Consider the following 16327-nt stretch of genomic DNA (forward strand, 5'->3'; position numbering starts at 1 on the left):
GCTCTGTTCCAGTCGCACGGGACTTCTCGGCGCAAGAGAATCTCGATAAATATGTGCTTGGAAAGGAGCTAACTCCAAATCATATTCACTTAAAAACTATACACATCAAAAAAGTTAAGCATCACCGCGGTTCCCAGAACTCCTGAAGAGAGTTGTTTACTGTGGATTTGTACCACAGACACAGTCACTTTGAGATGTCACTAAACCCTCCAAAGATGTAAACAATCATGCATGAGCAGCTCCTATTACACAGAGGGGGTGCGACAGCCGATCAGGTCCAGTCGTTCCACCAGGAAGGAGGTATACGACTCGTGTTTGTAGTTCAGCCATGCCTAGACGGTCAATGCCGCGGTTCGATCGCGTCCGCATTGTTGTTACTTTGTGCCAGGAAGGACTCTCAACAAGGGAAGTGTACAGGCGTCTCGGAGTGAACCGAAGCGATGTTTGTTTGGACATGGAGGAGATACAGAGAGACAGGAACTGTCGATGATTTGCCTCGCTCAGGCCGCCGAAGGGCTACTACTACTACAATGGATGACCGCTACTTACGCATTACGGCTTGGAGGAACCCTGACAGCAACGCCATGCAATAGGCTGCATGATGCGCAGCTTCACTCCCAAAGTTCATGGCGCCACGTCACCACGCAGTTAGGTACAGATGGGCCCAACAACATGCCAAATAGACGTTCTCTTCACGGATGAGTGTCGCATATACCTTCAACCAGACAATCTACGGAGGCGTGTTTGGAGGCAACCCAGTCAGGCTGCGCCTTAGACACACTGTCCAGCGAATGCAACAAGGTGGAGCTTCCCTGCTGTTTTTGTATGGCATTATGTGGGGCCGACATATGCCACTGGTGGTCATGGAAGGCGCCATAGTGGCTGTACGATACATGAAAGCCATCCTCAGACCGATAGTGCAACCATATCGGCAGCATATTGGCGAGGCATTCGTCTTCATGGACTACAATTCACGCTCCCATCGTGCACATCGTGTGAATGACTTCTTTCATCATAACGACATCGCTCCACTAGAGAGGCCAGTGTGTTCTCCAGACATGAACCCTATCGAACATGCCTGGGATAGATTGAACAGGGCTGTTTGTGGACGATGTGACCCATCAACGACTCTGAGGGATCTGCGCCGAATCACCGTTGAGGAGTGGGATAATCTGGACCAACAGTGCCCTGATGAACTTGGGGAAAGTATGGCACAATGAATACAGACATGCATTACTGCAAGAGGACGTGCTACTGGGTGTTAGAGATACCAGTGTGTACAGCAGTCTGGACCACCGCCTCTGAAGGTCTCGCTGTATGGTGGTACAACATGCAATTTGTGGTTTTCATGAGGAATAGAAAGGGCGGAAATGATGTTTATATTGATTTCGATTCCAGTTTTCTGTACAGGTTCCGGAACTCTCGGAACCGAGATGATGAAAAACCTTTTTTGATGTATGTATTATGGTTACGTCAGATGACGTAAGTGTTCAGTAGTGATTTAAGAAGCGATGTAGAATGGGATAAACGAAGCAATGCCGATCCTGCGACATATCTTAAAAGATAATGTTGAAGAAAGGCAAACATGTGTTTATAGCTATTGTAGCATTTGTAGATTTAGCGGAACTTTTTGTCAGTGTTGATTAAAATATATTCCTTGAAATTCTGAAAGTTACAAGGGTAGAGTAAAAGGGGTGGCTAAAAGTAATGTAGAATTTTAACCGAAATCAGACGGCAGTTGTGAGAGTGGAAGGACATAAAAGGAAATTCGTAGTTGAGGGGGAGTGTGACGATGTTGTAGCCTCTCGCCGTCATAATTCAGTATGTACATTCAGCAAACAATAAATGAAATCAGAGAAAAATTTGATGAAGGAATTAAAGTTCAGGGGGAAGAAATAAAAGCTTTGACAGAATTACCACGTCATCGGCGAACGTCAGAGATGACACAGGACTTCAAGGGCAATTTAACGGAGTAGGTAATACCTTTAAAAGAGGTTATAAGACGAACACAAACAAAAGTAAATCAGTGGTAACGGTATCTAGTCAAATGAAAACAGGAGATGCTGGGGGTATTATATTGTGCATTGGACAAGAAACGATTCGGGGACTGTGAAATGAAATCCGCTGAAATCACCGTCATACTGTTGCTCGTGGAACAAGGTGCGGCCTGTATAAAAACGCTGAGGTCTCAAATTGGGTGGCTACAGAGGCACGGGCGACAACCACGGCGGGGACTTAACATCTGAGGTCATCAGTCCCCTAGAACTTAGAACTACTTAAACCTAACTAACCTAAGGACATCACACACATCCATGCCCGAGGCAGGATTCGAACCTGCGACCGTAGCAGCAGCGCGGTTCCGGACCTAAGCGCCTAGAACCGCTCGGCCACAGCGGCCGGCTAATACGGGGATAATTTCAATGCTGCACATAAGATGCGTGCTACTCAGACATTTAGAACATTTCCTCACACTTGCACGCGGAATTTACACCCAGGTAGAATGGGTACACTGCTTCTATTCTGGAAGGGGGAGGGGGGGGGGGGAGTGCATAGAAGACTGTTGACCTTAGCCTTAGCTATTTGTCTCCTTAAACAGTTAACCAGCATCAGCTTGTGTCACGTCTTGACCATTGCAACGGACTTCAAGTGCTCTCGGTAGATATGTGCCATTCTTCCACTGTCAGGAAACGCCTGCACCCCTATGCTCTTCTATTCAAGCCTCCGTTTCACTGTTTTCAGCACGACTGAGCACTGTGGACAGTCGACGTGTGTGCGTGTTGGCTCTGTCGCCGCGTGGGTATAAGGTCGTCGATTCTAGCGGCGAGTTTGGAGCTTTCGCACTGTTTCAGAGATCGCAGCTTCTTCCGCAGGCAACGATGTTACAGTCCTTTAAGCGATTTTCATTTCACTGCTAACAGCTCGTTTCTTTTGGAATGTATCTTATAGGCTATATGGGGAAATGAGACACCCAAAACAGTACATGAATTTTGCTATTTGCGCAGCAAAATAACGATGATGGGATAAGTAGAGGTACTATAAAATGCACCCTGGCAATAGCACGGAATGCATTTCTGAGAAAGAAGAATTTGTTAACATGTAATATCAATTTGTTAGTAAGTCCTGTGTCGGGGGATGCCTTGTACGGGAGGAATATAGAAACTTTTTAAATGAGGCGCTATAGAAAAACGGTGAAGATTATATGGGTAAATCAAGTGACAAATGAGGTGGTACTGAGTCGGATTAAAAAAAAAGCGGAATTTACTGTACAGCTTGAATGAAAGAAGGGACGCATTGGCAGGAAATGTCCTGAGGCGTTAAGCAATCATCAGTTTGGTAATGTAGAGGGTACAAATTGTAGAGAGAGACCCGAGGTTCAAACGTATGTGGGTTCCGGTGGTTCCACAGATATTCAGACCCTTGCACAGGATTAACAAGAGCCGGGGATCTGCATCGAAGCAGTCTTCGCACTGAAGACGACGACGACGACAGCGTCAGTAGAGGAAAGAGCACTTCGGGGAGTGACCGGGTAGCCGTGTGGTAGTCCCGAGTGGCGCGCCCTGGCTGCGGCAGATGCGGCCAGCGGCTGGGCCGGGGTGTGCTGGGCCCGGTGTGGTGTGCCCCGCTTTCCTGGCGGGCGGAGAGAGCGGCGCCGCCTCCCCCGCGGCTTTCTCGCGGTTTCCGGCCCCAGCGCTCCCTGCCCCCCACAGTGTGCTCGGCCCGTCTCTGGGTGCTGCGAAGGCTGGGCAGCCGTCGTCACGGGGCCATTTTTATTTTAAAGTTTTTAGGTGGACAACAATGACGAGCGCTGAGGTTTCTAAACCTACGTACATATGTTGAAAGGGGGGGGGACCACGTCGTAAACGAAAGTTGTGAATCGTGATTCTACACTACTGGCCATTAAAATTGCTACACCACGAAGATGACGTGCTAGAGACGCGAAATTTAACCAACAAGAAGAAGATGCTATGATATGCAAATGATTAGCTTTTCAGACCATTCACACAAGGTTGGCGTCGGTGGCGACACCTACAACGTGCTGACATGAGGATAGTTCCCAACCGATTTCTCATACACACACAGCAGTTGACCGGCGTTACCTGATGAAACGTTGTTGTGGTGCCTCGTGTAAGGAGGAGAAATGCGTACCATCACGTTTCCGACTTCGATAAAGATCGAATTGTAGCCTATCGCGATTGCGGTTTATCGTATCGCGACATTGCTACTCGCGTTGGTCGAGATCAAATGACAGCAGAATATGGAATCGGTGGGTTCAGGAGGGTAATACAGAACGCCGTGCTGGATCCCAACGGCCTCGTATCACTAGCAGTCGAGATGACAGGTATCTTATCCACATGGCTGTAACGCATCGTGCAGCCACGTCTCGATCCCTGAGGCAACAGATGGGGACGTTTGCAAGACAACAACCATCTGCACCAACAGTTCGACGATGTTTGCAGCAGTATGGACTATCAGCTCGAAGACCAAGGCTGAGGTTACTCTTGACGCTGCATCACAGACAGGGACGCCTGCGACGGTGTACTCAACGACGAACCTAGGTGCACGAATGGCAAATGTCATATTTTTGGACGAATCCAGGTTCTGTCTACAGCATCATGATGGTCGCTTCCGTGTTTGGCGACATCGAGGTGAACGCACATTGAAAGCGTGTATTCGTACTCGCCATAGTGCCGTATCACCCGGCGTGATGGTATGGGGTGCAATTGGTTACACGTCTCGGTCACCTCCTGTTTGCATTGACGGCAACTTTGAACAGTGGACGTTAAGTTTCAGATGTGCTACGACCCTTCATTCGATCCCTGCGAAATCCTACATATCAGCAGTATAATGCACGACCACATGTTGCAGGTCCTGTACGGACCTTTCTGGATACAGAAAATTTTCGACCGCTGCCGTGGGCAGCACGATCTCCAGATCTCTCACCAATTGAAAACGTCTGGACAATGGTGGCCCAGCAACTGGCTCGTCACAATACGCCAGTCACTACTCTTGATGAACTGTGGTATCGTGTTGAAGCTGCATGGGCAGCTGTACCCGTACACGCCATCCAAGCTCTGTTTGACTCAATGCCCAGAGGTGGTTGTTCTGGGTACTGATTTCTCAGGGTGTATGTACCGAAATTGCGTGAAAATGTAATGACGTATCAGTTCTAGGATTACATATTTGTCCAGTGAATACCCGTTTATCATCTGCATTTCTTTTTGGAGTAGCAATTTTATTGGCCAGTAATGTACGTCTGAAACATGCTGTCTATTCATATTTCGCCCCAGTCGCGTAACAGAGACGCTAATAGCGTCATCATCGGGATGAAGATCAGGTTTGCTTTAAACGCGCGCTATAATGGTCGTTAGCGTTAGTTTTCTCTGAGTTTCGACATGGGGAGTTGATGTTAGACAAGAATACCTTTAGGACGAGGGCGCCAGTATCAGTAACTCATTGAATTTGAATAGGATCGTGTAATAGGTCTACGAGAAGAAGGACGTTCCTTCTGCGATGTTACAGAAAGACTTGGCAGATAATGAGCCAATGTACATGATTGCTGGCAGCGGTGGTTAAGAGAATGTACGGTCCTAAGAATACCGGACTCCGGACGGCCTGCCGAGAGGGAAGACCATTGTGTTCGGCATACGAATATGGCGCATTGTACTGCATCTGCAGCAGTAATTTGAAGAGCAGTTGGGACCGCAGTGACACAGTGAACCGTTACAATTCGCTTTCTGAAAGGATAGCTCCGAGCCAGACGTCCTGTAGCGTGCGTTCCAGTGGCGCCAAAGCTGTGCCATTACCGACGTCAGTGGTGTGAAGCGAAAGCTCACTGGAGGGCATGGTTAACATCTGTAGTGTTTTCTGATGAAAGCTGATACTGCCGCAATGACGGCGATGGCAGTTTGGTGGCCAGGAGGAGTGCAGTTGAGGACCTGCAACCAACCTGTCTGCATGCAAGTCACTGGACCTACACCTGGAGTTACGGCCTGGGATGCTATTGTATGATAGCAGGAGCACTCTCGAAGTTCTCTCGTGCACCCGGACTGCAAAACTGTACGTCTGGTGATTCAACCTGTTGTGCTGCTATTCAAGAACAGCTTTCCAGTTTTCCAGCAGGATAACGCTCGTCCACATACCGCTGTTGTAACTCAACATTAGAGGGTATCGACATTTTATTTTGGCCTGCTCGATCACCAGATCTGTCTCCAGTCGAGCCTGTTTGGGAGATCATCGGACGACAACTCCAGCGTCGTTCACAAACAACATTAACCGTCCCTGTATTGACCGATCAAGGGCAACAGGCGTGGAAATTCCTCCCGCAAACTGGCATCCAGCACTTGTGTAACACAGTGCGTGCACGTTTGCATGCACGCATTCAACATCTGACGTCAACACCAGTTATCAATTTATCTGCATTTCATATTTTCATCATCATATCTCGCGCTTACATTATCCTATGATCTTGCAATGTTAGTCACTTACATATATTACTAGACAAATGTATTCCCGAATTTTATGTTTTGGTGTTGCGATTGTTTTCGTCAGTGTCGATACTCCAAAAGCCACCAAGCGGTCCATGGCGGAGGGTACCAGGTACCAGTGCCAGTCATTCCGCAACTGGAGCGAGGGGAAGCGGTTGACAATACGTTTCAGTACGAGCCATGATTAATATTATCTTCTCTTTGCGATCCTATGCGAGATGTACGCTGTTGTCACCCAGAATCGTTCTGCAGTCTGTGGCAAATGCCGGTTCTCTACACTTTCTCCATAGTGATTCGTGAAAAAAACGTCATTTTCCTTCCAGAGATTCCCATCTGAGTTCACGAAGCATTTCTGTAATACTCGGGTGTTGATCGAACCTACCGTTAACAAATCTAGCGGCACGCCTGTGGGTTGATTCAATCTCTTCTTTTAGTCCGACCTTGTGGGCACCCCAAACGCTGGTGCAGTACTAAAAATTAAGCCACACGAGTGTTCTGTACACAGTGTCTTTTATGAAAGAACGTGCAGAAAAGTAATGCTTCCGAATTTTTTGTGTGAAAGACCATAAGGCTTTTCAAATAAAACAAACGTTGGAAACATACATCTTCATTCTTCATATCTACATATTTGTATTCCTGTGCCTCTAGAGGGCTCCGATTTATGGGGCGTAACTTGTCGATGTGTAACTGTGCCGGTGCGTGAGAAACGGCGTGCCGTAATCGAATTTCGATTTCGAAGAGTTCACCCACACGTGGGAGGACACTGTCCTGCAGCATAACGATGCCAGGCCGCATACGAGCGCTGCGACGTCTGCAACAGTCCGACGCCTGGGATTCACTGTCATCGATCGTCGTCGATACTGTCTCGACTGGCCTCACCCGACTTTCATCTGTTTCCAAAACTTAAAAGAACACCTTCGAAGACTTCAGTTTCTTGACAGACCTCTGCTTGTACTGCTTCTTCACTATCAAAGTCAAACATTCTACAGTGACGTTGTTGTTGTGGTCTTCAGTCCTGAGACTGGTTTGATGCAGCTCTCCATGCTACCCTATCCTGTGCAAGCTTCTTCATCTCCCAGTAGTTACTGCAACCTACGTCCTTCTGAATCTGCTTAGTGTATTCATCTCTTGGTCTCCCTCTACGATTTTTACCCTCCAGACTGCCCTCCATTGCTAAATTTGTGATCCCCTGATGTCTCAGAACATGTCCTACCAACCGGTATCTTCTTCTTGTCAAGTTGTGCCACAAACTCCTCTTCTCCCCAATTCTATTCAATACCTCCTCATTTGTTATATGATCTACCCATCTAATCTTCAGCATTCTTCTGTAGCACCACATTTCGAAAGCTTCTACTCTCTTCTTGTCCAAACTATTTATCGTCCATGTTTCACTTCCATACATGGCTACACTCCATACACATACTTCCAGGAACAGCTCCCTGACATTTAAATCAATACTCGATGTTAACAAATTTCTCTTGTTCAGAAACGCTTTCCTTGCGATTGCCAATCTACATTTTATATCCTCTCTACTTCGACCATAATCAGTTATTTTGCTCCTCAAATAGCAAAACTCTTTTACTACTTTGTCCCCTTTTCCTAATCTAATTCCCTCAGCATCACCCGACTTCATTCAATTACATTCCATTATCCTCGTTTATCACAGTGACGGTACCAACAAACAATTCTCTCGCTAGTATGACTATTTCGAGAAATAAATATGTCGACACGAAGAATAAAGACGTAGAATGTTAATAACGCTTGTTTTATAAAAAAAGCTTCGAGTTTTCACGTGAAGAATTCGGAAGCATTACTTTTCAGCACGTTCTCGTAGATAAGCTACACTTTCCTAGAATTCTCCAAATAAACTGAAGTAGACCGTTTACCTTCCCTTCTGTCGACTTAACGTGCTAGTTCCATTCCACATCGCTTTGCGACGTTACGCGTAGATATTTAATTGCCGCGACTTTACCAAGCAGCACACTAATTTGGATATTAAAGAATTGCTTATCGTACTCATATGCAGTAACGTACATTTACACACTGTTATTCATCACACTATTTGTGAATTCTCTCCAACTCATTCGACAGTGCACTACAACAGCGTTATCAGTAAAGAATCGTAGATCTTCGGTCTTGCTATTGACAGACCGTTGAATTTATGTACAGAACAAGCGCGATCCTGCCACACATCCTTGAGTCACTCCTGACGCTGGTCTTGTCCCTGTAAACGCTGGCTCTCCAGGGCAACATACTGCGTCCTGTTACTTAAAATGTCTTCGAGCCACTCTCATAACACTATATGCTCATCCTGCATTGATAATCTGGTGTCTGGCGCTATGTCAGCGAATATATAAGTTATTTGGTGTAATTTGATTTGGGCGAACAACCGCCTTAACGTGTCTAATTGGAAATTGCTGTCCGCCCTCGGTAGCTGAGTGGTCAGCCCGACAGAATGTCAATCCTAAGGACCCGGGTTCGATTTCCGGCTGGGTCGAGATTTTCTCCGCTGAGGGACTGGGTGTTGTCCTAATCATCATTGTTTCATCCCCACCGACACGCAAGTCGCGGAAGTGGCGTCAAATCGAAAGACTTGCACCGGCGCAACGGTGTACCCGATCGGAGGACCTAGTCACACGACATATATATGAAATTGCTTAGAAAATCTTTGTAAGTGTAGAAAAGTCGTATGTGGGGCCCTGTATTGTCATCTTACTGTGATGAAACTGTTCCGCCGTTCCGGCACCACTGACTACTCAATGCAATACAAAAACTTTGATAAGTAAATATTTTTCGCAGCTTCACACTTGGGATTGAGAACTGCCCGCTGCGCAAACTGAATGAAAATAAAATGGGCACGCTTTCATAACAGCATAACAGTTCAGTCAGTAAAATAAACTGTTGCTCGCTGAATTAAAGACTTTTTTCCTTCCAGTAATAAACAGGCGCTACGTCTCGTAGAACGAATCTAATTTCAAGTGCTTCAATCAGTAATAACTGTAGTAGCCCCAGCTTGGCGCAAATTTCCAGTACATCTGTCTGACATGAATGCGAAACATGGACTGACTATTTTACAATTGAATACCTAATGCTTCCACGTAAAAAAAAACATCTACAATTGGGTTAAGTAGCGCCTCATGGCCCATGACGATTATTCAGCTCCTCCACATTTCTTTCCCAGGAACTTCATTCTCCGTAACACGATGCTGTGTAGCGGCTTGGATGCAGACATGCAACACGTTTTCACAAAATTGTTAGTAAAAGTATCTTTCCCTACTTGTCGCCATTCTTCCGTCACTCAGCATCTTCGTCTATGAATATTACTTTAATCAGGGAGAAATAAATATCGTCTGCAGCTCGACCATTGCACGCTTTACGAAGGCCAGTGAGAGACAAGAGAGGCATAGTTTCAACAAGGTGTTGTACGTGGTAGATAATCTTTAACGTGAAGCGATATAGCTTCTCTGTCGTATTCTCTTCTTCTAACTGTAGCATACTTTCATACATTGGCCGGTTGTGTTAGAAAAGCATTTACATTGGATTCAGTTCTTCAAGGTAAACGCCATAGACTAAAATTAATTAACTGTTATATAAAAATTGTATTCTGTAGATTAAATAAACATAAATGAAATCATTTACATCCATTGTGAGGGGCCCTCTATAAAATTTCAGGCCGTGCAGACCGCTTCTTAGGTGCATGATACTCTTCTGCTGATGAGCGCATCTAGTTCATCCAGAACTATGTATCGACGTTGTATTAAAAAAATTGAAAATAATCCACACAAATAACGAAAACATTGGTGTTCATTTTCCTTGAAGGACTGATCTTTTACACACTTTCTACGTAATTTATTTCGTTGTTGAGACTTTTATGCGTCGTTGAGATGTGTATTTGTGGCGAAACTAATGAAAATCCCTTATGGATGCAAGTTCAAACCCACGTAAAATCTGCATTGTTACAGCCGCTCCCTTTCTTTAGCAAAGAAGATAGATCTTTACATTGAGATAGTTCGTTTCGTTCCCCATGGTCAGCTAATGTACACAGCGGCCGTTCGCTATTATGAGCCTGATTGAGGAAAACCTACGCATAACGATACAACGTTAAGCAACAGTCACGAAATCTACTGGTCCGCTGGCTTGAATGTATGTTAAAAGACAACTAGTCATATCCTTCGTTCTCTGAATCTACTCGGCCAGCCATGTATTGGGGATACCTAGCGTTTGACTGGGGACCAGCTCGTGTAGGTTAACGCGCAGCGCACGATACATTGCTAACGAGACGAGCAGGTAAGGCAGACTCGGATTGAATTTGCGGTTTGGATTAACTATCCTTATTCTGGTGCACCGGAAAGCCCGAGAATGGTATTTAGGCGATTTCCCACTGCTCGGAATGTAGGAGGCACAGATAGAACAAAGTGTAAACGGTTCATTGTCAGGTGGCAGGCGCTCTACCATCCATTGGTTAACTGGCAACTGTGGTCACAGAAAGGACGTCTGGACACAAAGTTACACTCGAACGGGGTAAACATTACGTGCGTGAGAGAGAGAGAGAGAGACAGAGAGTGTGAGTGAGTTAACGTTGAATTCCACTACGCATAAGTAGTACTGCCTGCTCTGTGACGCGCGTTTATTGTCCAAGTTCATCTCTACAATTAATTTTTTTTTATTTCATTGTTGCAATGTGTGTAAGTTCATTCGAATACACAGGGGCTACACAAAAAATATGAAAACACTAAAAACACAACTTACTGCCACGCCTAATACACTGTAGAAAACCCACTAGATTTCAAAACACCTTCCAAGCGTCTCGGAGTGGATAGATTCAGCTTCTGTATGCTTTTCAAGGGACTCTAATATCATTCTTCCTGAAAAATAGTGCCAAGTTCAGTTAGTTAATGACTATGGAGACTGATAGAGATCACACGCACTTCTCTCCAAAGCAGACCACAGAGGCTCAATGACATTGAGATGTGGTGACTGGTGGCGACAGTCCATCCCCATGCTCACAAAACCAGCCCTCGACGTCAACAGGGGCCCTGTTGTCTTGGAGCTCAGCATCACCATTGGGGAACAAACATTGTACCATGGGATGGACTTGTCACCCAAAAAGGTCATATTGTTCTTGGCAGTAACGCAACCTTACAGAGTAACCATAGAGCCCATAGAATACCACGATACGGCTGCCCAGATCACCATAGAACACCCGCCATGTGCCACTCTTGGGACGTAAACTCGGGCAGAAGTTGGAAACCCATCCGACCAAACAACATTCTTCCGTAGTACATGTTTTACGGCTTCGGTACAACATTTTCCTGATACGGGCGTTTGCACCACGTGGGAATGATTGTGGAATTGCAGCTCGCCCTGCAAATTCCTGCTTATGGAGCTCCCTCCGTGTCGTTTTGGTATTGACAGAGTTCGCGACTGACAGCCGAGATTCATTTCTTCAGTTACTTTTTGCAGCTGTCGTCGTCTTATTTTTCGGGAGAAGCCTCTTTATTGACCGTCCGCCTCGATGACTCAACTCTCTCTTTTGTCCGCGTTATGACTTAGCGGATGATGTTTTCCGTTTTTCCTATATCCAGTACCAAACATCCCGGCTCCTTTTGTTACGGAAACAACCACCTTACGAGAACCAACAATTTCCCACGGTCGAATTCACTTACCTCCGCCGTAATGCACTCACAACTACACAGAACACAGTTTTGACGACAGCTGACACTTCCAACATATTGAGGACATGGTACAGGCTCCTTTTGATGCCAAGTACAGTACAAGAGGTTGGATAAAAATATGGAAGCACTGCTGCAAATAAATGTGATGCGCATGGCCGAAGATACTTTCCTTTGTACCACTAGTTAAGGCTTCTTCCCGTTCCATTCGCGTGTGAACAGCTGAAATAATAACTGCTTAAATGTCCTTTAGCGCACTGTAATTAGTCTAATATTGTCTTCAGTCCCTACGTGAGCGTTTTGTAGGAGGCATAAGAATGTTTCTACATTCTTTAATTAATACTTTGTCTTGAAACTTTGTAAATAGGCTTCCTTAGGATAATTAGTGTCAAGAGTATGCCAATTCAGGGATTTCCAACATATATCCTTGACACTCTCACACGAGTCGAACCAACCTGTGACCATTCTTGCTGCTCTTCTCAGTGTACGTTCAGTATCCCTTGCTAGTCTTGTTTGGTACCGATCCGAGACACTTCGTGCATATTCTGAGATGGTCAATTGTTTTCTAATAAAAAAGACATCGTCTGAGTCATTTTTCATGTTTGTATGGATTACCTGTTTCGACTCCTTCCAGAATTCATCTGAAGATCTAAAGCTAATTACTGTGAGTTTTCGTGAGGGCAAGGCGTTAGCTATAACTGATCTCGCGATTACCTCTGGCAAGAGCCGAAAACGGTAAACGGATTAAAAAGGTGACCATAGGCGTCTTTATTTTTCACTACATTAAAAAGTGGCCCTCTGATTTTGTCTAAAATATTGTTTTGTTAGTTCCATTTGATGTCCTCGCATCAGCGATCGTCATATACTCGAAGTTAATTTTCGTCTGGTATCTCAGATGCCGTCGTCCATTCAGTACCCATAAGGGAAAGTGGCTAACAACCGCAACGTACCCAATATTTCCCCGAAGACAAGAATCATGTCTTACTACAACGGAAGTATTTAAAATGCCCTTTTATAGTAACGTGTGTTATGTATACTGGCGAGCTGGCGTATCTTACGTACCAAACACGTCAGCTCGCGACTCAATGGATTTTAATGGGCAGCACACTGTCAGGTAAAATAACGAGGCTCAGCTAAATATTTCGAACCAAAAATGTAGCGGAACCTGTTTCATCCGGCTCTCATTAACCCAGAACTCCGCTGCATACGGATCTTTTTTTGTGCTTTTAGTGCTGTAATTGTACAGTATCTCATATTTCGTACGTTGTAGCAGCAACAATCTATCAATAGAATCATTTAATATAAATTTAGTCAACTACCAAAAACAGATTCTGACAAGGCGCCAGATAACAACTTGACATTGTTATGCAGTACCGAATAGCGCACGTGTTACGACTTATTTATACATGAAATGAATATGGAAGAGTTGTTGAAAAATGTTGCTGCTGAATTTAGTGTTGAAGCATTTGTAATTATACCAGGGTGCTGAGACGTACGTTCTGGGGATGTTTACAAAATACAAAGTATCGATAGCCTCTCCAAAGAATACCGATTATTACGGCGATTTAAGTTCCCACTATACATCGATATGTAGATAACGAAATGGCAATATCGAGTGTTAATATTTTTATTTTATATTTTTTTTGCCGTTTTCTGCAAATATTTGAAAATGTTCTTTAGAAATTGTAGTAGAACATAATTTTACTTTCACTGTGAGAAAGAGTCTTACTAATTTTTGAGGTTTCATCACGTCCAGTCTTTCTCTTTGAGTGCGTGCAACAACTACAGGTGGTACAAAGAAGACCGATTGCACTGGCGGGTGGCGGTGTGAATTGAACACAAAGATTTCCGTTATGAAGAAACGCAGCTAGTGTACTTTTTCTTCACGCCAGCATTCTTCAAAAACAGTTGCTGAAAATGATGAACAAATATCTAAATGACAAGACCGGTCTTTGCGGTTGTTGGAGAAGTGTGAGGGGAAACGACGTAATCGGCGTTCGGTGCTACCAACAGAAACTGCAGCGTTTAACTTCACCACGCAATTTTGACACTAAAACTGCTAGGTCAGTGGGGTTGGCAGAAATGGAATAAACAGGGAAATCGATATGAAGTGCCCTGGACAAATGCGATATGTGGCGAAGCCGGACGAAGGACTCATCGGACACCTTTTATTGTGCCACTTACATGCAGTTACCATTGTTTGCAAAGTGGTTATCACCGAGCGTGAACGTGCATCTTTTTCCTTTCAGTTCTTGCTCTAAGAGGGACAAGCAGGCTGCTAACTTGTTGATGTGCAGAACATCTAATAATAAATCAGTACTTAAATACACAACTCTAAAGCTGGCAATGTATTTACGATGTGCATCCGATAGTTTTATAGGCCGTTGCGTCGGTTTTATCCTTCGATATATTGATATACCTCTTCGATATATACGCGGCAGATAGCGGAGTATCTTTCAATATCGATGTTCCGAATGCCCGATATTTTTTAAAATATCAGCAGTCCTACTACGTTCTATAGACAGAAATGACTGGCTATCGTGTAATCAATCTCTGATGACGAAGGTACCACCGTGTTTTCGTCTGCAGGCGACGACGGTAGTTACAGAATTTTACTGTCTGTTCTGTCGGATATGCCCGGCACCACAATTCCATGAGCGGGTATGGCTCTTGGTACTTTCTGTGCGGGTGCACACTAATTTCCGAACCCCTGAGGGGCTTAGCGCAACGTACGAGCAGTGGTGACAATAGACAGGGGCGCTACTTCCGCGTAACAGGTTGACAATTTGGATGTTACGGGAAGCGTGTCCGAATGGCCGAAGCGGTTATCTGTAATAAAAACATAAGTGAAGGGATCAACAACGAACTTCAACGGATGTCATGTGAAACCGTTACGACCAAATACAGCGAACACTATTAATAATAATAAAAAATGCTTAAGGCAACCGTCCTAGAGAAGGGGAGCATTCCGGTTCGAGCCCCGTTCCAAGACAAATTTTCAACCTACGCAACTGATATACTTCAGTACCTGTAGACACCTGACGTCCTGATTTCTAAAATTCTTGCAATAACTACAGTGTGAATGGATTAGCCAGCGAAATTTACTCACAATGTGGAGACATTGACACAGCGTGCACAGCCAACAACGCAGCTGGACAAGATTGTTGTTTATTTGGATCGGCAGACAGAAACAATTTCGGCCGTATTATACCTGGTGGAACGCTACGTGGTCGTCCTGCACGTAAACAATATACGAATCTGGCTCAAAATAAACGAAATTGTTATGCTGTACATAAAACTGACGGTTTTTTCAGCATGTTATCAATATTTATTTGAAAATAACGAATAATTTGTGCCTTTAGGTGAAAATAATTATAACGTGTATGTTAAAACCATTGAATTCATGTATCTGTATTTTCGGTTATGCGAATGATCTACACTCGCACCTTGTCCGTATAAACGAGTTTCCACTGTAATTTACTTTTAATCGAGAAAATACGCAGATCTGCGTTTCAAACCGTGAAGATAATATATGCGTTGTACTATTCCTGCGCCGCTCTTCAATCTCCCTGTCGTCGTATAGTGGGCCGCACTTTGAGGTACTGGAAACAAATAAGGTGGTCCTGCATCTGTTAACAGGAACTGCGAGGGTAGTCGGCAGAGAGGTGCGGGTGCGGTGGTGTTTCCTTCCAGCTATTGTGTCCAACCCGTTGCGTAATGTGATAGGCTTGGCTGTGTGCACGCGCCATTTCACGAACCCGGTCGCCTTGCCGTGTTCTTGAACTCTGCGCCGAGCTCTTCCGTTACAATGTTCGCCGCCGCCAGTGGGAAAGAATGGCGTTCGTGCTTCCGCCCAACAAGCGATATTCCTTGTTCGAACTCTCTCACGCTGCACGCTGTGCTGGTGTTGGAATCCAAGCAAGCGTCTGGAGTGCATCTTGGTGTGAGAAATGAGTACCCGTAGAACAAGTGCTCCTAGGTGAGCTACTGAGAGATTCCAGCAAATTTAGTGACAACTTCGCACAGCCCTGTTTGTAGTTCACCAAACTTGTCTTCAAATAAACGCGTAAGTACTGTATGAGGTACCTGTTTACTGCCGATATTTATTCAATAAGGTAACTTCGAACAAATGTAAGGAAGCTTTAATTGCGAACATTTTATGTTAGGCCT

At 44.9% G+C, this 16327-nt stretch overlaps 1 protein-coding gene across 1 annotated transcript in view; it reads left to right on the top strand.

Moving 5' to 3' along the window:
* Positions 1–16327, top strand: part of LOC126334510 (endoribonuclease ZC3H12A-like) — a 510441-nt gene that overhangs the window by 282733 nt on the left and 211381 nt on the right. The window lies entirely within an intron of this gene.

The sequence above is a fragment of the Schistocerca gregaria genome, chromosome 2 (genome assembly GCF_023897955.1).
Source record: "Schistocerca gregaria isolate iqSchGreg1 chromosome 2, iqSchGreg1.2, whole genome shotgun sequence".
In the NCBI taxonomy this organism is placed as follows: domain Eukaryota; kingdom Metazoa; phylum Arthropoda; class Insecta; order Orthoptera; family Acrididae; genus Schistocerca; species Schistocerca gregaria.